Here is a 12,559-nt window from a genome sequence, read left to right as displayed (position 1 = left end):
CTGCTCCAACATATAGTGCTCTACACTGCCATATAGCGCTCTGCTCCGACATATAGCATACTGCATTTCTCACAAAGTGCTCTGCACCCCCCAGATAGTGCTCTCCAACCCCACATAGCGCTCTTCATCCGCAAATAATGCTCTGCATCCCACACATAGCGCTCTGCATCCCACACATAGCGCTCTGCATCCCCACATAGAGCTCATACAAAAGGCTGATTCATTGAAATCATAAAGTATGTGTTTTTAGCCAAGAAAAAAATCAATTGGGGAAAAAAAACCAGGAGTCCTTAATTTTGGGGAGGGGGAGGCAGTATTTAGCACTTTCGGGTCTGCACCCAAAAATATGTCTCCTGAAATGTACCACACGATGTGACAGTTACCGAGAAAAAAAATCACATGAGGCCACTGGTGGGTGACCCTTGAGCTGGTGTCACACTAAACGACAGCGACAACGACGTCGCTGTTACGTCACCATTTTCGGTGACGTAACAGCGACCTTGTAAGTCGCTGTTATGATCGCTGCTTAGCTGTCAAACACAGCAGAAGCAGCGATCATAAGGTCGCTGTGCTACATGTTCAGAGAGCAGGGAGCCGCGCTTAGCGCTGGCTCCTTGCTCTCCTGCAGCACACATCGGGTTAATTAACCCGATGTGTGCTGCAGCTACATGTCACAGTTCAGAGAGCAGGGAGCCGCGCTTAGCGCTGGCTCCTTGCTCTCCTGCAGCACACATCGGGTTAATTACCCGATGCGTACTGCAGCCACATGTCACAGTGCAGGAGCCGGCACTGGCAGCAAGAGCGGAGGCTGGTAACCAGCGTAAACATCGGGTAACCAGGGAAAGGTCTTCCCTTGGTTACCCGATGTTTACGCTGGTTACAGCTTACCGCAGCTGCCAGTGCCGGCTCCTGATCGCTTCATTTCGTCGCTCTCTCGCTGTCACACACAGCGATGTGTGTGTCACAGCGGGAGAGTGACGACCAAAAAATGAAGCTGGACATTCAGCAACGACCGGCGACCTCACAGCAGGGGCCAGGTCGTTGCTGGATGTCACACACAGCGACAGCGACGGGACGTCGCTGCAACGTCACAGAAAATGGTGACGTAGCAGCGACGTCGTTGTCGTCGTCGTTATGTGTGACACCAGCTTTGGATCCTTACATCCCCACATATTTCTCAGACCTCCAATGGATCTATTCTTGCATCAGTAAGTATGGTGCCTAAGTCGGTAGACTTTGGGGGCGGCACAGGAAGAGAAAGCAAAAATAATTATATGGGGTGGAGGGCAAGGCCTGTAGCGCCAGGGGTCTTGGAGCACCAGAACTTCACCTGTTTTTCATCTTGCTGTCTCTGTCATCTTGTTGTCTCTGGTGCAATTCTTGCATTCTGGTTTATGGGGTCACTTCCAGTTTTCCAGACCCCACTTCAGGCAATTCTTGTACCTTGGCTTATGGTCTTTCAGACTAAGAAGACACTGATGAAATGGATGCCTAATGGTCCAACTGCTGCCAAATAGCCTTTTTTACCACATATGGTACAAAAAGGCCATACAAAAGGCTGATTCATTAAAATCATAAAGTATGTGTTTCTAGTCAAGAAAATATCACTTGGGGGACATAAAAACAGGAATCATTAATCTCAGAGCTGTGGTGGCAGTATTTAGCAATTAGCGGGCTGCCCTCGAAAATCCCATTCACTTTGGAAGATATGTCATGCTCTGCACCCAACATTTGAACTCTGCTCGCCACACATAGCACTATACATCCCCCATATAGCGTTCTGCCCCCCCACATAGCGCTCTGCTCCGACAAATAGCTTTCGGCACCTCATACATAGCGCTCTGCACCCCCCACATAGCGCTCTCCAACCCCAAATAGTGCTCTGCATAAGCAGATAATGCTCTGCACCCCACACATAGCGCTCTGCACCCCACACATAGCGCTCTACATCTACACATAGCACTCTGAACTTTCCACATAATGCTCTACACGCCTCACATTACCAAACTTAATCGGTTTTGGCTGCCGCTAACCATTTTTGGGATGAACTCAATGTGACCCAAGAAACAGTTCATTCTTGACCGGACTCGGCAATGGGAACCGAGAAACAGTTTTTTTGGGACTTAGAAAAAATTTCAAAATGTTCGGACTTCCATTATCTGGGAGGGGTGTCTGGCCCACCCTGGTGACTGAAAAAGGCTCCTTGTGGTCAAGTCAAAGTGTCCCTTTTTTGTCATATGTTTGTTCTTGGCTTATGGAGTTTCCAGGGGCACCTCTCTGAACTCGAATCCGACCGTCAGTTCCAGACATTTTTGCGGATCCTCGGTTGCAGTACCTGAAATGAGCAGAAAAATCAAAAGAACCAACACGAGATTGAATTTGACTGCTGCATCCACCTGGCAGCTCCAGGAACTGCGGTACTTTTCTGCCTCGGTCCGGCTTAACCGGGGACATTACTAACTACTCGACAACTCTAATTCTTTCTCAGATCTCAAATGTACCCTAAAATGGGACAGTTACCTAAAAATAATAACATGGTGATCAGACCCCGCTTGGGCTAATTCTTGTACCTGGGCTTATGGGTACCCTGGCAAGCTACCACTTGGTGCCTGACGCCCCCTGATTATTCTGAAAACACTTAAGGTAATTCTTGTACTTCAGCTTATGGGCCTTTCAGACTAAGAAGGCACTGAATTACACGAGATTCTTAAAGGTTCAAAGGCTGCCAAATAGCCTCTTCTACCACATATGGTACAAAAAGGCCATACAAAAGGCTGATTCATTGAATTCATAAAGTATATGTTTTTAGTCAAGAAAAAAAGCAATTGGGGGACAAAACACAGCAGTCATTAATTTAGGGACTGTGGGAGGCAGTATTTAGCACTTTTGTGTCTGCACCCCAAAATATGTCTCCTGAAATGTACCCCACAATATGACAGTTACCGAGAAAAAAAATCACATAGGGCCCCTGGTGGGTGACCCTTTGTGCCTGACATCCCCACATATTTCTCAGACCTCCAATGGATCTATTCTTGCATCAGTAAGTATGGTGCCTAAGTCGGTAGACTTTGGGGGCGGCACAGGAAGAGAAAGCAAAAATAATTATATGGGGGTGGAGGGCAAGGCCTGTAGCGCCAGGGGTCTTGGAGCACCAGAACTTCACCTGTTTTTCATCTTGCTGTCTCTGTCATCTTGCTGTCTCTGGTGCAATTCTTGCATTCTGGTTTATGGGGTCACTTCCAGTTTTCCAGACCCCACTTCAGGCAATTCTTGTATCTTGGCTTATGGTCTTTCAGACTAAGAAGACACTGATGAAATGGATGCCTAATGGTCCAACTGCTGCCAAATAGCCTTTTTTACCACATATGGTACAAAAAGGCCATACAAAAGGCTGATTCATTAAAATCATAAAGTATGTGTTTCTAGTCAAGAAAATATCACTTGGGGGACATAAAAACAGGAATCAATCTCAGAGCTGTGGTGGCAGTATTTAGCAATTAGCAGGCTGCCCTCGAAAATCCCATTCACTTTGGAAGATATGTCATGCTCTGCACCCAACATTTGAACTCTGCTCGCCACACATAGCACTATACATCCCCCATATAGCGTTCTGCCCCCCCCCACATAGCGCTCTGCTCCGACAAATAGCTCTCGGCACCTCATACATAGCGCTCTGCACCCCCCACATAGCGCTCTCCAACCCCAAATAGTGCTCTGCATAAGCAGATAATGCTCTGCACCCCACACATAGCGCTCTGCACCCCCCACATAGCGCTCTACATCTACACATAGCACTCTGAACTTTCCACATAGTGCTCTACACGCCTCACATTACCAAACTTAATCGGTTTTTGCTGCCGCTAACCATTTTTGGGATGAACTCAATGTGACCCAAGAAACAGTTCATTCTTGACCGGACTCGGCAATGGGAACCAAGAAACAGTTTTTTTGGGACTTAGAAAAAGTTTCAAAATGTTCGGACTTCCATTATCTGGGAGGGGTGTCTGGCCCGCCCTGGTGACTGAAAAAGGCTCCTTGTGGTCAAGTCAAAGTGTCCCTTTTTTATCATATGTTTGTTCTTGGCTTATGGAGTTTCCAGGGGCACCTCTCTGAACTCGAATCCGACCGTCAGTTCCAGACATTTTTGCGGATCCTCGGTTGCAGTACCTGAAATGAGCAGAAAAATCAAAAGAACCAACACGAGATTGAATTTGACTGCTGCATCCACCTGGCAGCTCCAGGAACTGCGGTACTTTTCTGCCTCGGTCCGGCTTAACTGGGGACATTACTAACTGCTCGACGACTCCAATTCTTTCTCAAATCTCAAATGTACCCGACAATGGGACAGTTACCTAAAAATAATCACATGGTGATCAGACCCTGCTTGGGCTAATTCTTGTACCTGGGCTTATGGGTACCCTGGCAAGCTACCACTTGCTGCCTGACACCCCCTCATTTTTCTGAGAATAATTCTTGTACCTCAGCTTATGGGCCTTTCAGACTAAGAAGGCACTGAATTACAGGATTCCTAAAGGTTCAAAGGCTGCCAAATAGCCTCTTCTACCACATATGGTACAAAAAGGCCATACAAAAGGCTGATTCAATGAAATCATAAAGTATCTGTTTTTAGCCAAGAAAAAAAAACAATTTATGGACAAAACACAGGAGTCATTAATATAGGGACTGTGGGAGGCAGCATTTAGCAATTTCGGGTCTGCACCCCAAAATATGTCTCCTGAAATGTACCCCACAATGTGACAGTTACCGAGAAAAAAAATCACATGGGGCCCCTGGTGGGTGACCCTTGGTGCCTGACATCCCCACATATTTCTCAGACCTCCAATGGATCTATTCTTGCACTAGTAATTACGGTGTCTAAGTCGGTTGACTGTGGGGGCGGCACAGGAAGAGGGAGCAAAAATGATTATATGGGGGTGGAGGGCAAGGCCTGTAGCGCCAGGGGTCTGGGAGCACCAGCCCTACACCTGTCTTTCATCTTGCTGTCTCTGTCATCTTGCTGTCTCTGGTGCAATTCTTGCACTCTGGTTTATGGGGTCACTTCCATTTTTCCGGACCCCACCTCAGGCAATTCTTGTCAAGCTACCACTTCCTGCCTGACACCCCCTCATTTTTCTGAGAACACTTAAGGTAATTCTTGTACCTCAGCTTATGGTCTTTCAGACTAAGAAGACACTGATGAAATGGATGCCTAATGGACCAACTGCTGCCAAATAGCCTTTTCTACCACATATGGTACAAAAAGGCCATACAAAAGGCTGATTCATTAAAATCATAAAGTATGTGTTTCTAGCCAAGAAAATATCACTTGGTGGACATAAAAACAGGAATCATTAATCTCAGAGCTGTGGAGGCAGTATTTAGCAATTAGGGGGCTGCCCCCGAAAATCCCATTCACTTTGGAAGATATGTCATGCTCTGCACCCAACATTTGCACTCTGCTCACCACACATAGCGCTATACATCCCCCATATAGCGCTCTGCCCCCCCACATAGAGCTCTGCTCCGACAAATAGCTCTCGGCACCTTATACATAGCGCTCTGCACCCCCCATATAGCGCTCTCCAACCCTAAATAGTGCTCTGCATAGGCAGATAATGCTCTGCACCCCACACATAGCGCTCTGCACCCCCACATAGCGCTCTTCACCCCCCCACATAGCACTCTACATCTACACATAGCACTCTGAACTTTCCACATAGTGCTCTACACGCCCCGTATTACCAAACTTAATCGGTTATTGCTGCCGCTAACCATTTTTGGGATGAACTCAATGTGACCCAAGAAACAGTTCATTCTTGACCGGACTCGGCAATGGGAACCGAGAAACAGTTTTTTGAGACTTAGAAAAAATTCTGCATTCTGGTTTATGGGGTCACTTCCAGGTTACCAGACCCTACTTCAGGCAATTTTTGTACTTGGGCTTATGGTCTTTCAGACTAAGAAGACACTGATGAAATGGATGCCTAATGGTCCAACTGCTGCCAAATAGCCTTTTCTACCACATATGGTACAAATAGGCCATACAAAAGGCTCATTTATTAAAATCATAAAGTATGTGTTTCTAGCCAAGAAAATATCACTTGGGGGACATAAAAACAGGAATCATTAATCTCAGAGCTGTGGAGGTAGTATTTAGCAATTAGGGGTCTGCACCCAAAAAAAACATTCATTTTGGAAAATATGTCATGGTCTGCACGCAACATTTACACTTTGCACGCTACACATAGCACTATACATCCCCCACATAGCGCTCTGCACCCCCACATAGCGCTCTGGTCAAACATATAGCACTCTACACTTCCACATAGTGCTCTGCTCCGACAAATAGCTCTCTGCACCTCTCACTTAGCGCTCTGCAACCCCCAGATAGTGCTCTCCAGCCCCACATAACGCTCTGCATCCGCAAATAATGCTCTGCACCCCACACATAGCGCTCTATACCCCCACATAGCGCTCTTCACCCACACATAGCGATGTGTACGCCCCACATAGTGCTCTACACGCCCATGATCCCTGGTTGATCTTTTTGTTCTGCAAATTATTGAAATTAAATTAAATTCTGAAATTACTTTGCTTGGTGGTTCGCCTGGGACTTGTATCTATTGTTCTTCCTCTCCACGCAAAACCTCGAGAGAGACTTACATATCAGAAACGTCGGGTTTGCTCTAACTTTTTGCAGTTTATCAAAAATAAAATAAAGATTTTTGAAATGTTCAAAATTTTCTCTTGTCCATATATGAGTGCTGATGTTATTATTAAAAATTTTGTTTAAAAGAACTGAAGTCCTCAGTGGTTGATACCTTTTAATGGCTAACTGAAAATATGGTAATAATAGCAGCTTTCGAGACTACTCAGGTCTCTTCTTCAGGCTCAATATAACACAAAATCTGAAGAGTCACATATTTATACACAACAGGACATAGAATGGGGCAGTATGTCAGGTTTTGGCATTGTTTTCGACCTGTTTGTATTAAGTCCTGAATTGAGGCGCAGTATATGTAGTTTCTTTTCCTTGTTGTGGATCAGAAGGGTTCGTAGTCTGTAGTAGTATTGTTGTAATTTTTGTGTCAAGTTTTGGCTTTGTTCTCAACTTGTTTTGTATCTGTATCTGTTTCTTCAGATTTTGTGTTATATTGAGCCTGAAGAAGAGACCTGAGTAGTCTCGAAAGCTTGCTATTATTACCATCTTTTCAGTTAGCCATTAAAAGGTATCAACCACTGAGGACTTCGGTTCTTTTAAACAATTAATTTTATCTCTACTTGCTAACATGGTACAAAGATGTTATTATTGTAGTATATATGTTTACCTCAATAGCACCTACCCACTGAGTGGTAGAGCCTGACTTGCCTAATTTGCTATGGAACCTTTTAGGGGCATGGGTGAGGGCCTCTCAGCCTCCAGGGTCCAGGGAGTGGGCCCGGTAGCCTCCAGGGGCCACGGGGTGACCCTGGAAGGCTCCAGGTGCCAGTGTGAGGGTCCAGAATCTTACACAGTCCATTGAGTGGGCCTGGAAGCCTCCAGGACCATTGTGTGAGCCTGGTAACCTCCAGATGCCAGTGTGAGGGCCCAACAGCCTCCAAGGGCAAGTGTGAGGGCCCAGCAGCCTCCAATATTCAGTGAGTGGGTCCAGAAGCCTCCAGGGGCCATTGTGTGAGCCTGGCAGCCTCAAGGGAACAGTGTGTTGGCCCGGCAGCCTCTACGGGCTTCTTTGTAGGCCTGGTAGCCTCCGAGGGCCAGTATGTGGCCCTGGTAGCCTCCAGGGGCCAGTGTGTGGCCCTGGCAGCCTTTAGGGGCCCGTGTGTGTATCTGGTGGCCTCTAGGGGCCAAGGTGAGGGCCTGGAAGCCTTCCGGGGTCAGTGTGTTTGCTAAGAAGCCTGTGTAATAGCTGGGCAGCCTCCCGAGGGTCAGTGATTGGGCCTGGCAGCTTCCAGGGGCCAATGTGTTTGCTGGGCAGCCTCCCAGGGTCATTGGGTGTGCCTGGCTTCCTACAGGGGCCTGAGTGTGTGTCTGGCAGCATCACGGGCACATGTGTTGGTATGGTAGCCTCCCTCCAGGGGCAAGTGGGAGGGTCTGGCAGGATCCAGGGGCTAGAGAGTGGGGTTGGCAGCCTACAGGAACTGAGTGTAGGCCTAGCAACCTCTAGGACCTCTTGTGTGGGCCTTACTGCCTCCCTGGAACCTTGAGTGCGCCTGACAGCCTCCAGGAACCCGAGTATGGGCTTGGCAGCATCCATGGGCCAGTTCATTTGCTCGCCTTCCTCCAGGGGCCAGTTCATTTGCTGGGCTTCCTCCAGGAGCCAGTTCGTGGGCCGGGCAGCCTCCAGGGGCCAGAATGTGGCCCTCTCAGCCTCCAGGTGCCTGTGTGTGGGCTGCACAGCCTCCAGGGGCAAGGGTGTTGGCCAGGAACTTTTGAGGGGCATGGGTGAAGGCCTGGCAGTCTCCAGGGTTCAGTGAGTGGGCCCGGCAGCCTCCAGGGGTCACTGTTTGGGCCTGGAAGCCTCCAGGGCCATTATGTGAGCCTGTCAACCTCCAGGGGCCAGTGTGAGGGCCCGACAGCCTCCAAGGCACAATACGTGGGTCCGGCAGCCTTTAAGGGCCAGTGTAAGGGCCCAGCAGCCTCCAAGGTTCAGTGAGTGGGCCCAGAAGCCTCCAGGGGCCATTAAGCCTGGCAGCCTCAAGGGAACAGTATGTCGAGCCGGCAGTGTCCAGAGGCCTGTGTGTGGGCCTAGTAGCCTCCAAGGGCCAGTGTGTGGCCCTTGCAGTCTTCAGAGGCAACTGTGTGGCCCTGAAAGGATCCAAGGGCCAGGGTGTGGGTCTGGAAGCCTCCAAGGGCCAGTATGTGGACTTGGCAGCCTCCAGAGGCCAGTGTGTTGGCTGGGCATCCTCTCGGGGTCAATGGGTGGGCCCGTCAGCCTCCAGGGGCCAGTGCGTTTGTCTGGCAGCCTCCATGGACCAGTGGGTGGGCCTAGCTGTATCCAGTGGCCAGTGTGCTTGATGGGAAGCCTCCTGAGGCCCCTACATTAGGTGAACAGCCTACAGGGTCCAGTGCATTGGGTGGACAGCCTCCCGGGTCAGTGGCTAGAGCTGTCATTTTGTCGGGGCCACTGCATTTTCTGGAAATCCTCCAAGGGCTAGTGGGTGGGCCTGTTAGCCTCCAGGGGTTAAGTCATTTGCTGGGAATGCTCCAAGGGCAAGTGGGTGGACTTGGGAACATCAACAGACCAGTTTGTGGACCTGCCATCCTCCAGTGGTGAGTTCATGGGCCTGAAAGCTTCCAGGGGCCAGCCTCCTGAGGCCAGTTCGTTGGCTGGCCAGCCTCCAGGGGCCAGTGGGTGGGCCTGACGTCTTCCAGAGGCAAGTTTGTGGGCTTTATAGCTTTTGGGGGACCAGTGTATGGGCCTGGCAGCCTCCAGTAACCAGTGGGTGTGCTTTCAGCCTTCAGGGTCCCTTGTGTGGCCCTGGCAACCTACAGGGGCCCTTGAGTGCTCCTGACAAACCTCTAGGGGCAGGTTTGTAGCCTTTACAACCTCCAGGGCCAGTGCATGGGCCTGGCAGCCTCCAAGGGCAAGTGGGTGAGCCTGGCTGCCTCCAGGGGCCCATGTGTGTGTCTGACAGCCTTCAGGGGCATATATGTTGGTATGGCAGCCTCCAAGTGCAAGTGCATGGGACTGGCAGCCTCCAAGGTCCAGTGCGTTGGGTGGGCAGCCTCCAGTTTATAGTGGTAGTGCCTAGCAGATTCCAGGGGCTAGGCTGTGGGTCTGGAAGACTCCAGGAACCTGAGTGTGTGCCTGGCAGCCTTCAGGGGCCATTGTATGAGCCTGGCAGCCTGAAGGGAACAGTCTGTTGGCCTAGTAGGCTCCAGAGGCCTGAGTGTGAGCGCGGTAGCCTCTGGGGGCAAGTTCATACGTCTGGTAGGCTCCAGGGGCCAGTGGATGGGCCTGGCAGCCTCAAAGGGCATATTTGTTGGCCATGTATCCTCCAGGGGCCAGTGCATGGGTCGGAAATCTTCCAGGGGCCAGGGTTTTGTTTGTCTGCCTCTAGGGGCCAGTGCATTGGCTGAACAGCCTCCAGGTGTGAGATAATGAGTCTAGTAGGCTCCAGGGGCTAGTGCATGGGCCAGGCAGCCTCCAGCCGCTAGTGTTTTGCTTGTCTGCCTCCAGGGGCCAGTGCGTGGGTCTGGCAGCCTCCAGAGGCAAGTTGAGGTGCCTGTGTGCTTTCAGGGGCCCATGTGTGTGTCCAGCAGTCTCCAGGGGGACGTATGTTGGCCTGTCAGCCTCTAAGGGCCAGTGCATGGGACTGGCAGCATCCAAGGGCCACTGCATGTGACTAAAAGCCTCCAAGGTCCAGTGCGTTGGGTGGGCAGCCTCCAGTTTATAGTGTAAGGGCCTAGCAGAATCCAGGGGCCACTGTATGAGCGTGGCAGCCTCAAGGGAGCAGTCTGTCGGCCTGGTAGCCTCCAGAGGCCTGTGTATGGGCAAGGTAGCCTCTGGGGGTGAGTTCATGCATCTGGTAGGCTCCAGGGGCCTGTGGGTGGGCCTGGCTGCCTTCAAGGGCATGTTTGTTGGCCTTGTATAATCAAGGGGCCAGTGCATGGTTGGACAGCCTCCAGGGGCCAGTGTTTAGCATGGACCGCCTCCAGGGGTGAGTTCATGTGTCTGGTAGGCTCCAGGGGCTAGTGCATGAGCCAGGCAGCCTCCAGCCACTAGTGATTTGCTTGACTGCCTCCAGGAGCCAGTGAATTGGCTGTGCAGCCTCCAGGGGCACATGTGTTGGTCTGGCAGCCTCCAGGGATCAGTGGGTGGGCCTGGCTGCCTCCAAGGGCATGTTTGTTGGCCTTGTATAATCAAGGGGCCAGTGCATGGTTGGACAGCCTCCAGGGGCCAGTGTTTAGCATGTCTGCCTCCAGGGGCCAGTGCATTGGCTGGACCGCCTCCAGGGGTGAGTTCATGTGAGTTCATGTGTCTAGTAGGCTCCAGGAGCTAGTGCATGAGCCAGGCAGCCTCCAGCCGCTAGTGTTTTTCTTGACTGCCTCCAGGAGCCAGTGAATTGGCTGTGCAGCCTCCAGGGGCACGTGTGTTGGTCTGGCAGCCTCCAGGGATCAGTGGGAGGGCCTGACAGATTCCAGAGGCCAGTGGGTGGGCCTGGCAGCCTCCGTGAACCCAAATGTGGGCCTGGTAGCCTCCAGGAGCCCTTGTGTGGGCCTGGCTGCCTCCCAGGAACCTTGAGTGCGCCTGACAGCCTTCAGGGGCATGTTCGTGGGCCTTACAGTTTCCAGGGGCCAGAGTATGGGCCTGACAGCCTCCAGAAAGCTGAGTGTGGGCCTGGCAGCATCTATGGGCCAGATCATTTGCTCACCTGCCTCCAGGGGCCAGTTGATTTGATAGGCTGCCTCCAGGAGCCAGTTCTTGGACCTGGCAGCCTCCAGAGGCCTGTGTGTTGGCTGGGCAGCCTTCATGGGCCAGTGGGTGTGCCTGGCTGCCTCCAGGGACCTGTGTGTGTCTGGCAGTATCCAGGGGCCTGTGTGTGTCTGACAGCATCCAGGGGCACATGTGTTGGACTTGCAGCCTCCAGGGGCCAGAGTCAGGGCCCGGCAGATTCCAGTTGCCATTGGGTGGGCCTGGCAGCCTTCAGGAACCTGAGTGTGGGCCTGGCAGCCTCCAGGAGCCATTGTGTGGGCCTGGCTGCCTCCCAGGAATCTTGAGTATGCCTGACAGCCTCCGGGGGTTTTGTGTCTTACAGTCTCCTGGGACCAGGATGTGGGCCTGACAGCCTCCAGGAACCCAAGTGTGGGCCTGGCAGCATCCATGGGCCAGATCATTTGCTTGCCTGCCTCCAGGGGACAGTTGATTTCCTAGGCTGCCTCCAAGAGCCAGTTCGTGGGCCGGGCAGTCTCCAGAGGCCAGTGCCTTGGCTGGGCAACCTTCCTGGCTCATTGGGTGTGCCTGCCAAGTTCAAGGGGCCAGAGTGTTTGCCTGGCAGCCTCCATGGGTCAGTGGGTGTGCCTGGCTACCTCCAGGTGACTATGCGTGTCTGGCAGCATCCAGGGGCACATGTGTTGGAATGGCTGCCTCCCAGGAACCTTGAGTGTGCCTGACAGCATCCAGGGTCAAGTTTTTGTGTCTTACAGTCTCCAGGGGCCAGAGTGTGGGCCTCACAGCCTACAGGAATCTGAGTGTGGGTCTAGCAGCATCCATGGGCCAGTTCATTTGCTCGCCTACCCCCAGGGGCCAGTTCATTTGCTGAGTTGCCTCCAGGAGTTAGTTTGTGGGCCTAGCAGCCTCCAGTGGCCAGCATGTGGCCCTCTCAGCCTCCAGGTACCTGTGCGTGTGCTTCACAGTCTCTAGGAACCAGTGTGGGGACCACACAGCTTCCAGGGGCCAGGGTGTTTGCCTGGAACCTTTCAGGGGCATGGGTGAGGGCCTGGCAGCCTCCATGGTCCAGCGAGTGGGCCCAGCAGCCTCCAGGGACCACTGTGTGGCTTGGAAGCCTCCATGGGCCAGTATGAGGGACCAGAATCTTACACAGTCCATTGAGTGGG

This window comes from Anomaloglossus baeobatrachus, chromosome 9 (assembly GCF_048569485.1).
Source record: "Anomaloglossus baeobatrachus isolate aAnoBae1 chromosome 9, aAnoBae1.hap1, whole genome shotgun sequence".
Classification (NCBI taxonomy): domain Eukaryota; kingdom Metazoa; phylum Chordata; class Amphibia; order Anura; family Aromobatidae; genus Anomaloglossus; species Anomaloglossus baeobatrachus.
The sequence above is the reverse complement of the archived record's forward strand: the minus strand, read 5'-3'. Positions refer to the sequence as shown.